Raw genomic sequence first — 23,240 nt, 5'->3', positions numbered from 1 at the left:
TTTATACTTCTTCTTGACTTAATCTTGGTGGCTTGTATGTTTCTAGGAATTAATCCATTTCTTTTACGTTATTCAGTTTGTTGATATATAATTGTTCATGGTAGTCTCTTATCCTTTTTATTTCTGCAGGATCCGTTGTAATATCTCTTCTTTCATTTCTGATCTCATTTATTTGAGTCTTCTTTTTCTTCTCAATGGAAAAAGCATTTGACAAAATTCAGCAATCTTTCATGACAAGGAAAAAAAAAACCTCTCATCAAAGTAGGAATGGAAGGAAATATCCTCAACAAAATAAAGGCCATCTATTAAAAGCTCACAGCTAGCATAATACTCAAAGGTGAAAACTAAAAGCTTTTCCTCGGAAAGTAGGAACAAGGCAAGGATACCACCTCTCACCCCCACTTCTATTTAACATAACACTGGAAGTCCTAGCCAGAGCAGTTAGTTTAGAGAAAGATACAAAAGGTATCCAAATCAGACAGGAAGAAGAATTGTCCTTACTTGCAGGTGATATGATCCTATATATAGAAAGCCATAAAGACCCCCCCAAAAAATGTTAGAACTAATAAATGAATTCAGTAAGGTTGCAGAATACAAACTCAACAAATACAAATCATTGTGTCTCTAATGCTAATAACTATCTGAAACAGAACTTAGGAAAATATCCCATTTATAACAGCAACTAAAAGGATAAAATACTTAGAAATAAACTTCACTAAGGAATTATACTGAAACCTATTAATGTTGATGAAAGAAATTAAACAAGACACAAACAATGGAAAGATTTCCCATGTTCATGTATTGGAAGACTTACTATTGTTAAAATGTGCATACTACCCAAAGCAGTTTACAGATTCAAAGTACTCTCTATCAAAATGTCAGTGGTATTTTAAAAAATTTTTTATGGTTTTATTTTTTATTTGAAAGAGAGAGAATGTGGGCAAGAGAGAGCATGAGCCAGGGGAGGGCCGAGGGAGAGAGAGGAGCAGACACCGCCACGCAGACTCTATCCCAGGATCCTGGGATCATGACCAGAGCTGAAGGCAGACACTTAACAGACTGAGCCACCTACCACTAATGGTATTTGTTTACAGAAATGGGAAAACAATTCTATAATTCATATGGAACCGCAAAAGACCTCTGATAGTTGTATTCATCTTGATAAAGAAGAACAAAGCTGGAGGCATAATATTTTCAATTTTCAAAATATCTTCCAAAGATACCATAATTGAAATATTATTGTACTGGCAATAAAGACAGATGTATAGATCAATGGAAAAAGAATAGAGCCCAGAAATAAACCCACATGTATATGGTCAATGAATATTCAACAAGAGTGCCAAGAACAGACAATGGGGAAAGGACAGTCTCTTCAACAAATGGAGCTGGGAAAACTGCATGTCCACATGGAAAAGAAGGAAATTGACCCTTAGCTTACACTATACACAAAGATCAACTCAAAATGGATTAAAGACTTTAACTTAAGACCCCAAACCAAAAAACTCCTAAAAAAAACATGGGAAAAAAACATCATGATGTTTGTCTTGGTGATGATTTCGTGGGTATAACACTAAAAATGCAGACCACAAAAACAAAAATAAACAAGTGGACTATACCAAAGTAGAAAGCATTTTCTTAACATTTGACTGAGATACATTTCAGAGATTTGTTGCCAATGTCAAGGGCCGTTTTCCTTTTTGACTTCTAAAATGTTATTCTTGAGAATCAAATGATAGAATTTTGCCATTCATATCTAACCTAAATGGTATCTCCTTGCTGAGCCTTCCGTGATCATCTCACTTAGAGAAGCCCACTCTTAACCTAATCTGTCTTTGTCTCTTTATGCCCACTTTACAAACCTGCTTTATTTCCATCCCAGTGTTCACTACATGATATTTCATTGATTTTAAAAAGCTTTTTATTACTTATTTCCCTCCCATTGGAACATAAGCTCCATGGAAGCTTCTATTTGCCTCTGTATTTCTAGTACTCAAAACAATGCCTGGCATAAAATAACTATTCAAATAAAAACATTAGTTGAATGAAAAATAAATGAATTTATGTTTGGATATATTATCATTTTTATATTATTATATTAACATTCATATAGGAATTTTTTAAAATTTTATTTTGACTGGCATTTTAAATTTTTTCCTAGGTATATAATGATAATATCTGAAAATATATTTTTATTTCATAGTATTTTATACTGATCAGTTGGTTTAATTTTCATCTCTGACTCTATTAGCTAGAAACATCAAAACTATGGATTACACATGGTGGACGCAGGAGATCCTTGTCTTATTTCTGATTTTAATGGAAGCAGTTTTATTATTTTACTATTTATGCCAATGTTCACTGTTAATGTTTGCAAATTGTTGGCCTCTGAGCTAATTTACTTAGCATTTTTATTAGAAAAGGCTGCTAGATTCAAGTGACTTTTCAGTATCTACTGACATAATTTTGTAGTTACTCTCTCTCTTTTTTAGTGTAAGGTATTATGTTTATAGATTTTTCTGATGGTAAGCCATGATTGCATTCCTGAAATAAATCCTCTTATTTTGATATGTTATTCTTTAATATGCTGTTGGATTTAATTTAAAAATATTTTGTTTAGAATTATTGCACTTATTTTAGTAAGTTAAAGTGAACTAGTTCTTTTTTTCCTTTATGTTACTTTTATTAGCTCTTGATTATAGAGTCATACTATCAACACAAAATGATTTGGGGAGGGTTTTTTTTTTTTATATCATTTTCCCCCCTACGGTTCAGGATAGAATAACATTGAAATTAACTGTTCTTTAAAGTTTCAATAAAGATCAACTCTGAAACTTACGGTTTTATATTATCCTTTCTCATTTCATTTCTATTCTTTAGTTTTTTATTTGCTTTTCCCGTATAATTCTTGGTGGAAGGACATGCTATGTCTGTTGCTTCTAAATTCCAAATTTCATCATCCTTAATATTTCCTATTATAGCTCTATAACCTGCACTTGGCAAATAGTCTCCGGTCAGTCATTTTCAGTTCTTCATGATATTCTCATATAGATCTATTCCTTGGAATTTGCATTTAAGCTTAGTTTCTCTCTAAGACTTTATCCCTTGATAAAAAAGCTTTTAGGCTTCAGCAGACATGTCAGAAAGACTTTATTTGGGCATTATTATCCAAAATCAAATAAATGGGACTCATCTCTACTTCTCCTTCCCACCCGTGATGAAAGCCAGCAACTTCCTGCTTTCTCAATCTACCCATCAAACTCAGGCTCTCACTCACCAAGTTAAAAAAAAAAAAAAAAAAAAAAAGCTGTGATCTTGCCTGCAAAAGAGATTGAGGTCTCAGTGTGCGAGTGGAGGCAGAATATTCCATCTCTAGAGACTTGGTGCACTGAGATTCCCGATGAGATTTTCCAGTCTAGGCTACATCTTCCATTCTCTCCATTAAAGAGGAAGCTGGAGAGACACCATTTTGGTGGAATCCATCTGTCTTCCTGGAGAAAGACAGAGATCATCATTCATTGTCTTTTGTTAGCTCTGGAGAGTGTATGTAGCAGACCCTGTCAATGCTGACTGGTGTCCTAAAAAATTAATTTTCTCTTTACCATCCTCCTCGAATTGTGTCAAGATCTGGAGATTATAAATTCATCAACAATGACATGGAATAAATAAGTCTGAGATGGTTATCATCAGAGTTCCTTCTCAGAAGAGGAGACTCTGGAGTTATTGCCTTCATTATTTTAAGGAATTGCAAAGCCTAGCATCTCTGTGCTGTTGTGGCAGGGGATATTATCTCAGATATTGCACTGCCCCACCTCAGGGTCACATTCCCATTTCCAGCACCCCCAAATTGAGTTATCATACTCTGTTCATATAAGAGGGAAGATGGCAGGAGTAAGGCTCACCTTTCCTCACACACAACTTCCTCTGGAAATGGGGAAAAAAGAATGATCCATAGGGCGTCAGTCCTGGCTTATACCCCTAGGAATATTTTCTTGCTCAGAAGTGAGGGAGAAGTCTTCAAGCATCCAGACAAATCTGAAGGACTTTTACCCCTCAGGATATATGGTGTCTGCTTTGCAAGTTATGTGTGAGTCCCCTTCCCTTTCCTCATTCTTTCTCTCTTCCTCACATCCTCTGTGTCCTCCCCAAAGCCAGGCCCAGTCTGTCAAATTAGGCAACAGATATCCCTTAAGAAAACAGACCTTAGAGATATAAGAGAGAATTCACCAGTTAACATGACATTCTGAGCCCATGGGAACAATGACTACACATCAATACTTCATATTGCAACCCAACACTGTGAGCTTCATTCCAACTTTGATTTTTTCCCATCCTTCCCTATTATCCCCAATATGTCTACTTATTTGCTCCCTTTCCCTACATGTAATCAATCTCCTCAACCCACTGGGCTTCTGCCCCAATGGCTGCCTCCTTACTTAGTCCAAATGCCACCTACCCACCATCTTGCTTGACCATCTTCTCACTTTGCTCTGAATCCCACAGGAATGTGGCCTCCCTCAGCTGTCTGCTGGCCAGGTCCCAAGCCCTGTTGGTCCACTATATTGCTCCTTGCCCAGCCTAGGGGAACTCTTTATCATACCTAAAGTCCACCATAGAACAAACATAAACACCTGCCCTTCTTAATCTTACCAAGACTAAAGATCTTGATTTCTAAAAACTTATCCCTGTAGTTTTTACTGTTGCTTTTATTTGAGATTTTATCTATTGCTTTAGAGATTAGAAATTGTGATTTACCCACCAATTTAATAAATATTCCATTTTATTATTTTAATTTCCACAATGTGATTATATATATATAGACATTTAAACCCAAATTTAGCTAGAATTTATTAGGTTGTGCAAACTACGTTTGGAATCAGAACCGTTTTCTCAGTTTGTTCTTTAATTACCACTTATTGAATTACCCTTTCCTGTCTTTTTTAGAGAGAATATTCAGTTTATATAAAGTTAGTATAGAGAATTGGTTCTATTTATAGATTCTCTCTTCTGTTGCATCTACTTATATTTCTATTTTTGCCATCATCAAATCCTGATTTGTTGTCCTTTTATCTGAGTTTTTAATTCTTTAACATTAATTTCCTGACTGCATTTTTATATTTTTTATTGAATATTTAAAATACTGTAATATTAATGTAAAATTGGTGTACTGATAAAGTACTTTGCATTAAAATAAATATTTATTATATTCAATTTCTCCATTCAGTAACAGGATTTTCTATCCATTTGTTCAAATTGTCTTGTGAATAGTATAATATGGGACTATAGTATTTCCTACCTAAAGTTTCCAGATCTCTCTCCTTGAGTTCATTCCTAAATATTTTATAATTTCTTTTCTTTGTTATTTCTTGTTAAAAATGAAATCTCTGTTCCATGTTTCCTTCTGTTTTTTAGAGTTATTTAGTTATTTTAGGGAGAGAGAGAGCATGAGCATGGAGCAGGGCAGAGGGAGAGAGGGAGAAACTTCAGCAGACTCTGTGCTGAGTGTAGAACTGGATGTGGGGCTTGATCTCACGACCCTGACATCACCACCTGAGCCAAAACCAAGAGCTAGACACTTAACCAATTACGCCACCTGGAGGCTCCTCCTTCCCATTTAAGTTCTAGCCTCATCTCTAATTGACAGTGAATGTGTTGCCTTTTTTTATTTCAAGTTTTTATTTAAATTCTAGGTAGTTAACATATATGGTAAAATTGGTTTCAAGTGTAGAATTTAGTGATTCATCACTTACATATAACACCCAGTGCTCATCCCAACAAGTGCCCTCCTTGATCCCCATCACCCATCTAGCCCATCCCCCACCAACCTCCCTCCATCAACCCTCAGTTTGTTCTCTGTAATTAAGAGTCACACAACATCTTCTTTATCCATTCATCAGTCAGTAGACATTTGGGCTCTTTCCATAGTTTGGGTATTTTTGATAACGCTGCTATAAATATTGCGGTACTTGTGCCCCTGCAAATCAGTATTTTTGTATCCTCTGGATAAATACCTAGTAGTGCAATTGCTGGTCTTAGGGTAGTTCTATTTTTAACTTTTTGATGAACCTCCATGCTGTTTTCCAGAGTGGCTGCACCAGTTTGCGTTCCCACTAACAGTGCAAGATTCCCCTTTCTCTGCATCTTTACCAATATCTGTTGTTTCCTGTGTTGTTAATTTTAGCCATTCTGACAGATGTGAGGTGGTATCGCATTGTGGTTTTGGTTTGTATTTCCCTGATGATGAGTGATATTTAGTATCTTTCCATGTATCTTTTAGCTATCTGCATATGATCCTCTCAATAGATGTAGAAAAAGCATTTGACAAAATGCAGATCCATTCTTTTTTATTTAAATTCAATTAGCCAATATAGTACATCATTAGTTTCAGATGTAGTGTTCAATAATTTATCAGTTGCATATAACACCCAGTACTCATAGCAGCATCCATTCTTAATAAAAACCCTTAAAAAGAAAGAGTAGATGGAATATAACTCAACATCATAAAGGCCATATACAAAAGACCCACAGCTAATATCCTCAATGGGGAAAAACTGAGAGATTTTCCTCTACGGTCAGGAGCAAGACAGGGATGTCCACTTTCCCCATTGTTATATAACATAGTACTGGAACTCCTAGCCTCAGCAATCAGACAACAAACGAAATAAAAGGCATCCAAATTGGCAAGGAAGAAGTCAAACTTTCTCTATTCACAGATGACATGATACTTTATGTAGAAAACCCAAAAGATTCCACCAAAAAATTACTAGAACTGATACACAGATTCAGCAAAGTTGTGGGATATAAATATCAACATACAGAAATCTATTGCGTTTCTATACACCAGTAATGAAGCAGCAGAAAGAGAAATCAAGGAATTTATCCCATTTACAATTGTACCAAAACCCGTAAGATACCCAGGAATAAATCTAACCAGAGAAGGAAAAGATCTGTAGAATACTTATGAAAGAAATCGAAGAAAACGTAAAGAAATGGAAAAAACACTCCATGCTCTTGGTTTAGAAGAACAAATATTGTTTAAATGTCTGTATTACCCAAAGCAATCTACACATTTAATGCAATCCCTATCAAAATACCACCAGCATTTATCCCAGAGCTAGAATAAACAATCCTAAAATTTGTCTGGAACCACAAAACACCCCAAATAGCTAAAGAAATTTTGAAATAATAAAGCAAAGCTGGTGGCATCACAATTCTGGACTTCAAGGTATATTACAAAGCTGTAGTCATCAAGACACAATGATACTGGCACAAAAACAGGCACATAGATCACTGGAACAGAGTAGAAAACCCAGAAATGGACTCACAACTATAGGGTCAACTAATCTTCAACAAAGCAGAAAAAATCTCTTCAACATATGGTGTTGGGAAAACTGGACAGCCACATGCAGAAGAATGAAACTGGACCACTTTCTTACACCATATGCAAAAATAAATTCAAAATTGATGAAAGACCTAAATTTGAGACAAGAAACCATCAAAATTCTAGAGGAGAACACAGGCAACAACTTCTTTGACCTTGGCCATAGCAACTTCTTACTAGACATGTCTCTGGAGGCAAGGGAAACAGAAGCAAAAATAAACTATTGGGACTTCATCAAGATAAAAAGTTTCTGCACAGTGAAGGAAACAGTCAACAAAACTAAAAGACAACCTACAGAATGGGAGAGGATATCTGCAAATGACATATCAGATAAAGGGTTAGTATCCAAAATCTATAAAAAACTTACCAAACACAGCACCCCAAAAAATAAATAATCCAGTTGAGAAATGAATCCAGAAGACATGAACAGACAATCTCCCAATGAATGTCTTTGCTGAAGAAGCAGGGGTGACTGGGCACCAAGCCCCAGACACTGCCTGGGATCTAATCAGCAATGCCAAGGAGCAAATCCAGGGAGGCCACCTAGTCCTTGGGCCTTGGTATTCAGGACACCACCAAGTCCTGGTTTCACCTTTTATAATTTGCAAGTAGTTTGCTGCTGACATGGAGGAATACCTATTATGAAGAGTGCCAAGGACTGGTCACTGCCTGCACCTTTCAGCATGTCCAGAGTTAAGTGACAATGGTGACTTATTTCCCTTCTGAGCCCCAGATCCTTGCATGTAGATGTTGTAGCTGAAAAGAAGTTAGAGTAGGTCTTTGAAAACTAGCACTGTAACATAAAACCCCAGGGAGGCCCTTACACACTCAGCCACCCTCCAGGTTCACCCCGCCCATTTTCACCTGCTCTTCTATGAATGTCACCTTGGTGGTCAGGGTCAGTGTTTCATCCAGCTCTCAGTCTTCCAACTCCTAACACTGCCATGCCCAGAGGAGAGGTTCTCTATAAAGGCTGTGCAAAACAAAATAAAAAGAAGCAGGGAGGATCTTAGATTTATAAACTATCAGATATGGCCATTCTATTCTGGGTCCTCAGAAATCCCAGATCTTATCTTGTCCATTCTTTTCATTAAACGTCTCCTCTTTTTTGTACCTTTCAGGCTTCCCCAATCTGCCTGTCCAGATGTCCGAATTAGCTCAGGTTACCATAACAAAATACCACTGGTTAGGTGGCTTAAACAACAAAAATTGATTTTCTCACAGTTCTAGGGACCAGGAATTCCAAGATCAGGTTACCAACAACATAAGTATCATTAGGGGACTTCTTCTCTTCCTTTGTAGGTAGCTGCCATCTTGCTGTTTGCTCACATGATCCCTTCTTTGGGTATGTGTGTATATGTGTGTGTATGGGTGTGTGTGTGAGAGAGAGAGAGCGTGTGTTGTGGTGTCCCTTCTCATAAGGACATTAATCCCATCTTGAGCCCCTGCCATGACCTCATTTAACCCTAATTACCTCCCAAAGGCCCATCTCCAAATACCATCATATTGAGGGCTTCAACATATATTTGGAGGGGACAGACATTCAGTCCATAACACTAGACATACAGGCTAACAGCACCATTCCTCTCCACCCTCCTCTGTGCTTCCTCGTGTTCATTCTTTGTTAAGCCCGCCCATCTCTCTGAGAGCAGTTACTTCACTATGCACAGCAAAGACAGGACTGTGAACTAGCTGAGGCCGGGGAGCACGGCAGGTACACAGAAGCCAAGAAGTCAGGGCCTTGCAGAGGGACTTGTAGACAGACACCAGTTTGAACCCATAAGGTTGTATTTTGACTTGCCTCATGCTGCCAGGAGAAAGTCTCAGATGTAGAGAAAGAGCTGATTCTGCCTCAGGGTTGTGATAATTAATATCTTGTCTACTAATTGTAGAATGAGAGCTTGGCCAGACTGCCCCCTCAGAAAGGTTACCTGGCAACTTTCCAAGGCTCTTCTAGTTTCTCCAAACTGAGGTCCACATAGTCCCATCACTGAGGGCAAGCTTTTACCTGATGGCTATTTGCAGGATGCCCACTCTTAGTTCACAGAGTCCTTCAGAACAACAGCTGTGTCTTTTTTCTTAATGTTAAGTTGCAGTGAAATGAACACAGACTTTGAACTCAAGACAGGAATGAGTTCAGATCCCAACTCCAGCAATCAAGAGCTGTACAATATTTGACAAATTAAGTTGTCCCTCTAAGTCCCAATTCTATCTTCTGTAAAAATAGAAAAATTATGGCTAACAAATGAAACAATTTATTTTAAGCTCTTGGTTCATAGCAGCAAATCCACAGCAGAGAAAACCTGTTGAGAACTTAATCCCTTTTCTCTGTTCTCACACTGTCTTGTGAGAAAGTAGATGTATAGTAAATATTGGTTGAGTGATGAACAACGGAATTAGGGCGGGGGATAGGACTATAAAAAGAACTAATTTGAGACTCCAAGCTCACAGCTTCTGAAAAATACTGTAATTGTTCCCTACCCACATATTTTGTTTGGCTTGAGGTCAGTTTCAATCTTGGCTAGAAAGCAACATCTAAGAGGCTGTGTACCCCTTTGCCTCATTTTATCTTTGGAGCGTGAGCTGGATGCTTCAGTACCTGTTCTCACCCTCACAATTTCAAAGGCTCGGAAGGAACCTGTCAGTGAGACCTCATAGCAGTGACTGGGCTTGTTTCATATTTCAGAGATGAATGAATGGATGCTGATAGAAATTCAACAATATCTGTGGAGCACATATTATTATGTTGCTTCTAATGTTCTAGGCATTGGGGATACAAGATAAATAAGACTCGTCTCCTGAAACTCACAGTTTGCAGTGAGACAGTGAGAGATATGAAATAAATAACAAAGATAATGTGCAATGTACTGTGACAGAGATACATACAAAGTTCAGGGACAGCAGAGAGAAGAGACTAATAACCGCCTGGGGCAAGGTAAGGGGTACAGCTCTTCACAGAAGACATCTCCTTTGAGATAAACCCAGCAGCAAAAAGAAGAATTTGTCAAAAAGAGGCAAGGAGATAGTACGGGCAAGGGCACAAACGTTTCCTCTCATGTGAGAGTGTTTAGGGAATAAGGAGAGGTAAAAGGAAGAGAGAGGTTGGGGGTTTTGTTGCTGTTTTGTCTTAAATAATGGGAATTCACCGAACAAGATTCTACAGTCATTACAAATGTGCTACTCAGACACAACAGGGGCCAAACTCTGTACATGCATTTAGCTGTCTGGATCCTCTTATTTCCTTAGGAAGCCTTCAGATCTTTGAAAAGAAATGGAGATTCTGCTGTCTCATGAGCTCTTTAAAATGGCCTTTCTAAGGCAAATACCATATGATCTCACTCATATGTAAAATTTAAGACACTAAACAGATGAACATAGGGGAAAGAAAAAAAAGAGAGGGAGAAGGAACCCATAAAATAGACTCTTAATGATCAAGAACAACCTGAGGGTTGATGGAGGGAGGTGGGTGTGGGGCATGTGTTAAGTAGACGATGAGCTTTAGGTAGGGCACTTGTGACGAGCACTGGGTGTTGTATGTAAGTGATGAACTCTTGAAACCAACATTACACTTTATGTTAACTAACTTGAACTTAAATAAAAACTTGAAACAAACAAAAAGTGAACACAAAATGGCCTTTCTAAAAGGATGGTATACAAAGGCTGATAAATGTCAACAATTCTGCCAAGAAACTCACTGAGTGCCCTTGAACAACTCATTCGTCTTCTCTAGTCTTCCAGTCTCACAAGAGAAACTAAGTAAAATAAGATGATTACCAAGATGTTTCCAAGTCCAAGATGCCATATGATTACATGTGGAAGGTGTGTTATCATGGGAGAGCTTCACAAAATTGGACTAATTGAAGAGAGACCAGTTTGAAATAGTGAAAACTCTGGGAATAACACTTTCAATGAAGTTTTATTGCTTTCAAGTATTCCAAGGAACTTCCAAGGAGGCTAAAATGCAAGCAAAGGCTTTCATCGATAGAATAAGCCTGATTTTGAAATTCAGTTATTTGTACATTGACAAGTTTTCTGAATTTGAAATATGTCAAATTCTTCAAATGAATTAAATCTCTAACAACAACAACAACAACAAGTAAAGCATTCATTGGCTAAGGTAACTCCATTTTTAAAAGGTCCAAAATTTAGGTCCTTTTCCTAAATATTATGGTTTTTCAATCTACAGGCTATTGTTGGATAGCCATTGGCACTGTTAGCAAGTCTCACTCAGGGGTTCAGTCAGTGAAGTGTATGATCCCAGGGTCCTGGGATCAAGCCTTGCATCTGGCTTCCTGCTCAGTGGGGAGCCTTTCTCTCTCTCTCTGCCCTTCCCCCCTGCTCATGCTTGTTCTCTCTCGTGCTCTCTGTCTCTCTGTCTCTCTCTCTCAAATAAATGAAATCTTTTTAAAAAAATCAGAGTACAGAACAACTGGTAGACTTGGTGTCTTGTGAAGAAGGAAGTATTCTTGAGGGCAATGCTCCCGTCTCAAAATGGAGACAGGACCTAGGCTACCTTAAACACACTCTGAATTAGCTGCACACATGGCTGACCATCCTTAAGGAACTATTGATGAGTCTTGTTTATGATGGGGCAATGGTGGCATTTTGCTTTGAATACCCTTGCCCCACCATCATGCATTTTGCATTGGATTCATTCTTGCTGTTAAATTCTTTTTTTTTTTTTTTAAGATTTTATTTATTTGTTTGACAGAGATAGAGACAGCCAGCAAGAGAGGGAACACAAGCAGGGGGAGTGGGAGAGGAAGAAGCAGGCTCCCAGCGGAGGAGCCTGATGTGGGGCTCGATCCCAGGACTCCGGGATCACGCCCTGAGCCAAAGGCAGACGCTTAACCGCTGTGCCACCCAGGCACCCCTGCTGTTAAATTCTTAATGGTAAATGTATTTGGCTAGTCCATGAGGAAGCAATATAGAATAATTCACTTGTATCCCTGAAGTTGATGTTCTTGATCATGGAGATTTTCATGACCTCTCTGAAGTCACACTGCAAGTTGTTGCCAGAGCGGAAATCCTATTTCACTGCTTGTTCATCTACCATGTGGCCTCCCCAAAGATGTGAAGGTGGTTAAATGGATCCAATGAAAGCCACAATAGATGAGGAACAGTTTGCACAAAGCAGGTAAATGGACAAATAAATTTGCCCAGTTTCTTTGGCTCTTAACTTTTTCTTCTTTTAGTATTTTGTCTGTATCTTTGGTTGATCTCAATGGTTTCAACTTACACCCAGCTGCAATCTAGACTCAGCTATAGCAGGACTCTAGAAACAACGATGACCCATTGATACGACTATCCCGAGCTCCAGTGACCATTTCAAATACTTGCTTTCTGAGTCTTACACAGCCAGATCCCTGGAAGCTATTGGTGAAAATGTGTGTTATCTCTGATGGATGAGGAACAGAAACTCATCTCATCAGTTTGTAGTAGTTATGAACTCTTGGGGATCTGGACAATAAGTTATTCATGTTGCAAATTCTATTTTTCCTTCAAAAATAGCAGATCAGCAGGAACAAGGGAAAATCAGGCTATGTCCTCCTATCAAAGAATAACACAAAATAAATAGAAACCTTAGTTTTAAAAAAAGCACTAAGTTAGTTGCAAAGTTCTGGAGCTGCATTTGTGTTTGATAAAAATAGCGCGGTACTCACCCCCCAACTCAAACAGCAAGTCCAAAGTAGAGAACAAAGAGCTGGCAATAATAGTGAAGAGAGGGGCATGCATGGGGAAAGACCAAGATGAAAGAGCTGATGGAAGTTGGAAGTAAATGAAGTAGGTGTGGGAATCAGTGAAGATAACATTCAACTCCTGCACAATTCCTAGGGAAAATTTATCCATGTAGTCATTCTTCAGTTCTGTATTTATTGCACACCTCTGGTGAGCCAGGCTTTCTTTTTCCAACTCTATGTACAAATGGACCAGTTAACAAAACAGACAAAATCTTCACTGCTGACCAAGTGGTGGGTTGAAGACAGTTATTAAATCCATAACCAAAGAAATCAACAAGATAATTTCTGATGAGGGCAAAACTCAGTGATACGACTAAAATAAAAAACATTGACAACACCAAATGCTGGTGAGGAAGGGGAGCAGCAGGAACTCTCATTCATTGCTGATAGGAATGCAAAATGGTACAGCCACGTTGGAAGACAGTTTGGCAGATTCTTAGAAAGCTAAACATAGTTTTACCATATGATCCAGCAATCACACTAGTAGGTATTTATTTACTCAAATGAGTTGAAAACATATGTCCGTACAAAAACTTGCATGCAAATATTTATAGCAACTTTATTCATAAGTTGGGAAAATTAGAAGCAATCAAGATGTCCTTCAATAGGTTAAACTCTTGTGCATTCATATAATGGAATATTTAGATATTATATATATGTCAATCTGAAAAGGCTACATATGGCATGATTCCAACTATATGACATTATGGAAAGGCAACACTACAGAGGCAGTAAAAAGGTCAGGGGCTACTAGGGGTTCAGGTGGAGGGAGAGATGAATAGATGGAGCACAGAGGATTTTAAGGGCAGTGAAACCATCTGCATGGGTCTATAATGGTGTTATGCATTTGTCAACACATAGAGTGAACCCTAATGTAAACTATGGACTTCAGTGAATAATAATAAATCAATATTGTTTTGTCATTTGGAACAACTGTGCACACTAATGTCAGATGTTCAGAATAGGCTGTGCAGTGGGGAGAAGGTGGAATGTATAAGAGCTCCTTAGTTCCTGCTCTACTTTTCTATCATCTTAAGAGATAAGGTCTGTGATTTTTTTAATGCAATGGTAGAGAATCAGAATGATAGGAGGGAATCTAATATCAACTGGGTCTTCAGAGAAGTCTCTCCGAAAAGTTGACCTTTCAGCTGATTGATGGGAGGGGCATTCCAGACAGTGGGAAGAACAAATATACGGGTCCCGTGAGGGACCATGTCCGCTTCTTTTATAGTATTTATTCATCTACTTTGTGAAGTAGGCTGATCAGAGATTTTTCATTTTCATGTTCATTAAAGAACAAGTGAGGCTTAGAGGTTTAAGGAAGTTATTAGAACTCAGAGAGCAAATTAGTGGAGAGAAAAGAACAGGAGCTGGATCTCTATGGGGACATGACCATTTGGGTGCCAGAATTCTGGGTACATCCACCACAGCTCAGAGCCTGGGAGCCAGACTACCAACAGCAGCCACCAACACCACGTAATAAGAATGGCCGCTGCCCTATCCCGCCCCTTCCTACAGTTCACCGAGACTTCCGGTGCCCAACAATGTGCTCTTCCCACAAATCATATTTCCTCCTGCGACTTCATCAAACTCCACATCTTCTTTAAAAGCAAAACGAACAAAAAGTTGTTGCCACTTCAGCACCTTCTCTCCTACACCCCTGTGTCTTCTAAAGCCATGTTTTCCCAACTTTGGTCCCTATCAGAATTGTTTGAAGAACATGGTAAAAATACGGGGGCAGAGGCTCTATCCCACATTCATCGTGGTGCATGTCAACATTTGAGAAGCAGTGCTCGAAAGCAGAACTCCTCACACTTCCGTGTTTCTATGAATCACCCGGGGATCTGGTTCAGTAGATCTACAAGGGGGCTGAGATTCTGGATTTCTAACAGGCTGTCAGGTGGGGTGGGTGCCCTTGGGTCCATGGAGCACACTGTGATTGGTGCAGAGTCTAAACAGAGGGTTATGCCCAGCGGTAAGGTGGGATGATCCTGGGATGAGTAACTGATCTCTGATAGGTTTGGTGGCATTTCCTATCCAAAGGAAGATGTCCATTTTGCTTTTCAGAATTTTACTATGTCAGGTGATATGTTAGATATTCAGTGCAGAGTAAGATTTTTCTTCAGTTCTGTTGCAGAGACATGATATTACCTGTAGTTGTGCATCAAGACAGAGAAGTAAAAGCAGTGGCAGGCGCCCTGGGTATATTCATTCACAGCCACTGTGTGATTCATTCCTCTTTCTTACACCAAATCACCCTGCAAGTGACTAGAAGCTGTTTAAGGAAAACATGGTGAATTTTTTTCCCAAATCGTAATTGTTGCATTTGCGCAATGCACGCTTTGTGCCAGACACGGTGTCATGGGATTTAGATGCATTTACTTATAAACGTTAAACAATTTATTATATGCAAACCTTTATTCTGTTTTTAAAAATAATGAGAGTTAAACACATGTTCAAAGGTGCATAAGGGATAGAGCCCAGTTTCAACGCCTGGATAATACAAAGTCCATGCTACCATTTTTCTGCCAATATGACCCAGATTACAAAAGTATCTTTGCATCAAGTCTGGGTCTGTCAGATATGCCATTGAATGAGTAACAGCTGATGTTGCTGATAAGGATTCTAGAATCATACCTACTAGTGAATAATGTGCAGTTTCAGTGTTGATAATGATAAATCTTAAATCCTTGATAAGAGTTTCTGGAAGCTCTTGGTAATAGCTGTGATTTTTTTTTAAGGGAACATAAGCCAGTGTGAAGTATAAGAAAGAATACTTAGCTAGGAGTCAGGAGACAAAGATTCTTGTTCTGACTCTGGCCCTGGTTTGATGACTTTGAACAAGTCATTTTCCCATCCTCGGCCTCAGTTTCTGAATCAATAAAATGACTGATGGGTTTAGGTCATCTCAGCGGGATTTTGTAGCTTTATCACTGACTATGAAACATCTGCTTCAGCACTGCTGAATTAAAATAAAGACCTGATCAATAAACTCATGATTTATTAGAGTAGAAATCTGCTCTGCTGTGACCTGTTCAAGGTTATGTGATGACTTGGTGGCAGAGCAAGGACAAGGACCCAGGTATCCTTATTCCCAGCGCAACATCTCTCCTCACATAAGGCCCTTGTGGAAGGATCACTTAATAGTCATGTAAATAAAAAACGGGATTGTTGAAATGCAGTAGCCTGTGATGGAAGATCCTCAGACCAGAGGTGTTTTTATAAATACAAAAACACTTGGAGTTTTTGTCAAATAATAAATAGAAATTTATAATAAACAAAAAAATAAGTTTAAATGACTGACATGTATTTGATTCTCCCCATGAGACATCACGAGACATCGGGGAACAGAGATACATGGGCATTGACTCTGTCTGGTAACAGTTTTCTGTCACTTTCCCCCTCTGTGCACTTTTCCCACCTGAAAAACGGAAATAATGATAACACACATGGCATGAGGTTGTGAGAAGTAATGGGTTAGTACGTGGAAAGCACTAGAACGGCACTTGGGAAAGGACATACTCAATAAATATTGGATATTACCTCAAGTTTACAGATGAGGTGATTGAGCTTCAGAGGGGTTTTATGACCCCAGGAACTCCTAAGTGTAGCCAAGGACGTAGGACATTTTTCTTAGCAGAACCTTCTGCTACATCACTGGCTCATGGAGAAACCATATAGTTTGGAGCCAGAAGACCCAAGTATGAATCCTTTTTCGGCTCTATTCTCAACTTATGACATTGAACAAATTCCCTCAGTGCTCTGATCTTCGTTTCATCTAAAAACAGACATAACAGTGATATCTCTTCTACAAGTTGGTCATGAGGACAAAACTCTAATGTTCCATGACAGAGTCAGATTTGGTGAAATGAGGGTATCCCCCCACGCTCAGTGGGCATGGAGTAACTCAGAAGAGTGGCCATGTGGGTGCTGCTGGGCACAGGGGGATCCACAGTCACCCAGCACAGCCCCCAGTTTGGCAGTGACCTTCAAAGCACAAGGTGAGGACAGCTCTGTTAGGCAGGGAGAGGGCCTCACAGACACAGGTGGATTATAAGGGATCTCTCAGCTGTTTTAAAGTAGCTCAAGCCACTTAACCTTGATGAAGGACACCGAGGCCTGTGTGATGGAGTCACTGAATTCCTGGGGTGGATCCTTGAAGGTCTGTAGACAGTAGTGGGGTCTCTAGTGCTCTAAGATGTAGAGCGATGCTTTTATGCAGATTTGTCCAAGGACCTCCTCAACAGAACACTTCAGTGGGACACAGTGGTTCAAAGAATGAAGCCAAAGCTCTTTAACAAGGAGGACATGACTGACTTCTCATGGCTGATCAAGGCCCTGCCTATCCCTCCCACTTCATCTGGCACCTGGCTTCCCTCACCCCCTGCCATTCATCACTTCCTTGGCCACAGCATCTCGCACACGCTTTTTCCCTTGAAATGTGCTGCTCCTCCCCACCTCCTTCCTGACTTCATTCCCACATAACCTTCCGATCCCAGGTGAATAATTTCTTTGGCACTTCCTCTCATTCCTACCCCGAACTCTTTAGTAGCTCACATCTCTTAATTAATGCCTTGTGGTACCACATAACCCTTCTTGGTAGCGCGTGTGACGTGGAGTTTTCCATGCAGTTGTATGATTATCTATTCTTCTCTCTCTCCCCTAAGCAATGGGAGAGTAGGGACAAATTCCATCCCTGGTCTTTACAACCAAAAATAGTGTCTGGACATGACAGGTGCTAAAAACAAATATTTTTTAATGAATGAAAAAATGTAACTCGTTTTCCTATGGTGTGACTAGTCTGACACATTAGAAAGTGTAGCAGGGATTTAGTGAGGACTTTGTGATCTCCTATAGGGAACAAGTGGGGAAATCCGCTCTCAGGTATAGTACAAATAGATTCATGCCTAATACATCAAGGTGAATTCCTTAAATTTTCCTTTGGGGTTGATTGGAGAGAGGATGATAGTAGCTGGATCTTAAATCCACAGCATAACAATAATTTGGATAAAGATTAGGTATGCTGCCAAAGTTGGATAGAATTGATAGAAAAATCAAGATCACAACATTATTGATAGTTAGAATACTGAAGCAAATCTAAACAAATTGACACTGAGCCTTGATAAAAATAAAGGTCATTATTTCGGGCTAAGGCAAAGAGATAAATAAGAATTCTCCAGGTGGAGGATAGTCAGGATGATTAGGAAATACATATGAACAACTCCTGTGCTCTTGGACTCCGGGCTCTGTGCATGGCCGCCCCGCGTGCTTCCGCGAACTCGCAGGAACGCTGCAGGGTGTGTGAGGGAAGCAGAGCTACAGCCTCATTCACAGTTTCAACGTGAGATGGATCTACATTTCTTGCCGTCATGTTACATGTATGTGAAGCTAGGCTTGGGAGGCTGCTAGGATAAAAAGCAAGCACCATGCGAAAATCAACATGGAAGAGGAAGCAAGGGTAGGAAGGCTTAAAAAGATGGGCAGAGCCCCACAGGTGCACACATCCCGTTAGTAACTAACTGCTTGTTTAAGAAGGAAATGAAAATATTTTTCTTTCAATTCATTCCTATTATTTCTAAATGATCATTTAGTTATCAGAACATAAACATTTACTAAATTATTTGCACCTAACTGTTGACTAAATGTAACCGTTAGGTGTTTCTTCTGGCTTAACTGGGCTTTACCCAGACGTAAAGGCATGAAAACCAAGAAAATTTGGGAATCACTGCCCTTGATATTTAGGTTCTAACTTAAAGCGGTAACTGCAGAGAGGGAGGAAAAGGAATTGATTTAAGAAACATCTTTATAATAGTGTTTTTCCCTTTACATACTAATGCATGACAGTTGAGAATTTACTACGAACCTATAAGTAAATCACTTTAGTATAACACTTTGTATGCACCCTATAAATCATTGCCTTTTTAATAAGAAACATGCAGAAAAGAGTAAAATGGGAGATAACCATCAGAGAGAAAACAAAGCAACCTGTGAAAAAACTTGATGTACTTTTTTCTAATATGTTCATGAATAATTACAATCAATATGGTTGAGATTACAATTTGTAGGCTACTTTATTCCCAGATTTTCAATGCAATTTTTATCAGAGATACTTGTGCCATTGAATATTTTCATAAAGTTATTTTAATGGCTCCACAATTCTCCATTGTGTGAATATATCATAGTTTCTGTGCTTTCCCCATGATAATTTGGCATTTCTCCCAGTGTCCTCTATCATAGAAATGCTTTGCTATACACTTGTATAAACTTATTTTTGTACACAGTTCAAGTAAGTTTAATTAATATAAATTCAGTGAGCATTTTACAGATAAAACAGTATTTCATGATTGATTTAACGTAAAGAGCATATGGAAGAGGGAGGAGCAGAGATGAATTAGGTGACTGGGTGGAAGGTGTTCGCTGATAAAGGCAGTAAAGAGCAAGAGCAGTTTTGGGGGGCTCAAGAGAGAAAGCATTGAAATTAACAGATATTGAGTGTGGATTGCCTTGGGAAACATCCAGGTGAAGATACCCAGAGACAATCCGATTTTCAAGTTTAAAATCCAAAATATATGTCTTGGCTGAAGATAAGGCACTAGTAATCATTTACTATCACATAGTAAAATAAGTATGTATATATATTTATGGACATAAATGTGTGTGTGTGTATACCCGTGTGTGTGTGTGTGTGTGTGTGTGTGTGTGTGTGTGTGTATGAATGTGTGTATCTATATCCGCACACAGACACATGATATATGAGCAGATGAGATCACCTAGAAAGAAAACACAGAATCATTAGCATATTGTCTAGGGCAAAGAAGGTGAACACATCGATGTGCATACTGTGGCCAGAGCACAGTTGAGGTTTATGTTCATTTTTCAGTGCCAGGTTTAGAGAGACTTGGGTAGAGAAACCAGGTCTCTGAGTAGAGGGGTCAGAATGAAGCCAAATCCCAGACTCCAAGTCCCAGTGGGCAGTGAATGAATGAGAAACTATAAACATGGAATAATGAGATAAAGCAGAGCCAAAACTCCTTTGGCAGCTACCAGATGAGGCGAGAGTTACAATTTATGCTGACTACTCTTCTTCAGATGTCATTAAGGTAAGTAGAAAATAACAGCAAATCCTCAAACTCTCGATCAAAGGTAGGCAAGGAGTCCCAGATGAAGTGGGAAATGTGTCAAAGAAAACAGAACCTGTGTCAACTGAACAAATAGGAAGGCGGAGCAGAGATAGCAGAAATCAGAAGGAATGGTGTGGCCAACATGCAAGAGAAACATGTTTTAAAACTAACAGTAGCATATAAAAAATGAAAGGACAGAATTTGGAGGAAAACAAAGCTGAGAAAGAGAAACTGGATATTGTCAGATGCTTGTAGTGTATAAGAACTTAGGAAAATGAATTCAATAAGACATGAGTTCAAAGACAGGATTATTACTACTTGAGGAAACAGCCTTATGACTGGACTAATGTATACATTTAAGAAAAGAACATAGAGGAATTAAATTAATCAAACTAATAGCATAAAGAAAGCATTTGAAAAGTCTAAGGGAATGTAAAAAAAGACAATATTAATAATTAATATTAATTAATTATAGGAAAAACGCTAAGCATGAAAAATAGAAAAAGATCTATATCATGAAGAAAAGAGTTATGTTGAAGTAAAGAACTCAGAAATTAAAGAAGTACTTAATTTTCAGATGAAAAAGATCCTCCGTGTAACAGCAAGAAATGATGAGCTTTAATTGAGAGTAAGTGATACCCTAGAGAAGTTACTGAATTTAAGGAGCAAAGAACATTTCTTCCTGTATGTAGAGAAAACCAAGCAGCCACCTAAGAGAGGGGAGAAGCTGGATGACCTTAAAATTCTCCACAACATTTAATACAAGTAGATAATGGCTCAATGTCAACATTTTGAGGAAAAGAAGACAATCTCTGAATATCATATCCAGTCATGTTGCTGTGTGAGGGCAAAGGCAAGGATTTGCTGACAATTACAGAACGTAATTAATGACTCAACAGTCAAAGCCACCAAGAGGATAACTCAAAATAGAGATCTAAGAAAGGGGAGAAACCAGGTAAAAGCCCCAGAACCCATGAAGTATAGAACAAAGACCAAAAACACAGGATGAATTGTGAATTGTGAACAGAATATACATTCTCAAAAACTCAAAACTCCATGAACAATGAAATTGTGAAATTGGAGCAGAATTGCTCCATGTATAAGGTGACCATTATTCTTTTTCATATCAGGAAGTTCAGTGATCTAGCCTAGAGTTAACTCAGAAAGATTTTTGTTTTGTTTTTTGTTTTGTTGATTTTTAATTGCTACCAGAGTCAGTTGATGGCCATTTTTCTTAACTTCAGGGGAACCTTTAAAAAAAATAACATGTCTTGAGATGAAGAGACATTTATCTGTTTTGCCAAATGTTTCTCTACTTTGGAAATTACTTCACTTTCTTTTACACTTGTTTAATTTATTACAGTTAAGCTCAATACTTATATGACAACATGTAGGCTATAATCTGACTTTTATAAACTTAAAAATGTTTTCATTACTAAATATTTCTACGGTTCTATCTATCATGCCTTTAAAAAAATCTATCGTTATTTCTATTTTCGTCCCTACGGTGCAGAGAACGTTTGGGAAAGTTGTTACTGATTGTCAGTTTTTTTCTGGGTTATGGAGTTGTGGATGATTTATAGTTTTATTATTTTTACTTGAACATGTTGATTTAACATGTTGATGAGAAATGGTACATTCTCTTGTTTTATTTAATTTTATACAGTAAATATTTTTTGAGCACCTGCTTTGTGATGGCATTATTCTAAGCAGCAAGGGACACAGCAAATATTTGTTTTCATAGTACTTATATCCTAGTGGGAGAAACAGACAATCAACAGTTAAATAATTAACATATCAGGTAGTAAGAATCTAGAATTTAAATTAAACAATAAACTCATTTTCAAACCAGAAGAAGAGGACATCCATTCAAACACATTCAAAAGTGATCATATAGGACCATTTACTTGAATTAAGAGCTTTAAGAAGCAGTTGAAAGATGGGAGAAGATTCATCTTGCAAAAGAAGTAAGAAACGTTAACAAATATCTCAAGAGTCATCGTTTGGAAAAAGTAGAGTTTGGCAAACCCAAAGAGCAGATTTCAGATCGTGGGTTGCCAAGGTGCAGGGAGTCAATGTTTGGCTTACTTTTGAGAACAACATAATAATTACAGCTGTTGGAATACATAACATCCTGCCATGGTAATGGCAGCACTGCTTAAACAGTCATAAATGGGATTAACATTTTGGGGGAACATGATGCAGGAATTCACACATCTTTTGGACATTGTCCTAGAGAAGACAGCATACATATTTCCATAAGTCTGCATCCTTTCGTCAGATACCTTAACAACCTGTCACTTAAGAATTCATGGACATGAAGAGGAGAGAGAGATTTCAGTCCCCTACATCTATAATTACGTACAGTGGTATCTACCAACTGTTGTCCTGTGATTGTGGTGCATACTCCTAGGATTTAGGGAGATAAGTGCATTTATTTTAGAATTAACAGAGAAATATGTTTTTGGTTTTTTTTTTGGTTTTAAATTGAGTTAAAGTAAAAATCCACCCACAGCTGAATTGCTTGTTCATTCCCTATTAATTAAGGGGGTGTAGAACTACTCTGATTCCCTCCAATAATTTAATGATTTAAGGTTTACTATGCATTTTCCCTTTATTTTTAACTCTAGGTTCAAGGGAAAGCTTGTTTCTAGTAATAAAAGTAGTTTAACCATTAAAACAGTCAGCTCTTTGTACAAGTATAATTTTATCTTTGGAAATAAATGCCTTCTGTCTTCCTAGTCTCCCCAAAACAAACTCATAAAAATACTCAATAGAGTAATAGGAAATTCAGATTGTTGTATCCAGACTTAGTCATTCATGAAACTGGAGACTAAACACACACACACACACACACACACACACACACACACACACCCTTTAGCATTCTTTCTTCTCCATCTTCTCACTTACTCTAAATGAAAGTAAGTCTGAGGGTCAAGAGTTGGAGCCTTGTCTCCTGGCCTCCTGGTCAGGGTTCTACTTGTTGCAACCTGACCA

Source organism: Ursus maritimus, unplaced genomic scaffold (assembly GCF_017311325.1).
Source record: "Ursus maritimus isolate PB19 unplaced genomic scaffold, ASM1731132v1 scaffold_6, whole genome shotgun sequence".
Classification (NCBI taxonomy): Eukaryota; Metazoa; Chordata; class Mammalia; order Carnivora; family Ursidae; genus Ursus; species Ursus maritimus.
This window is presented reverse-complemented; position numbering follows the sequence as displayed.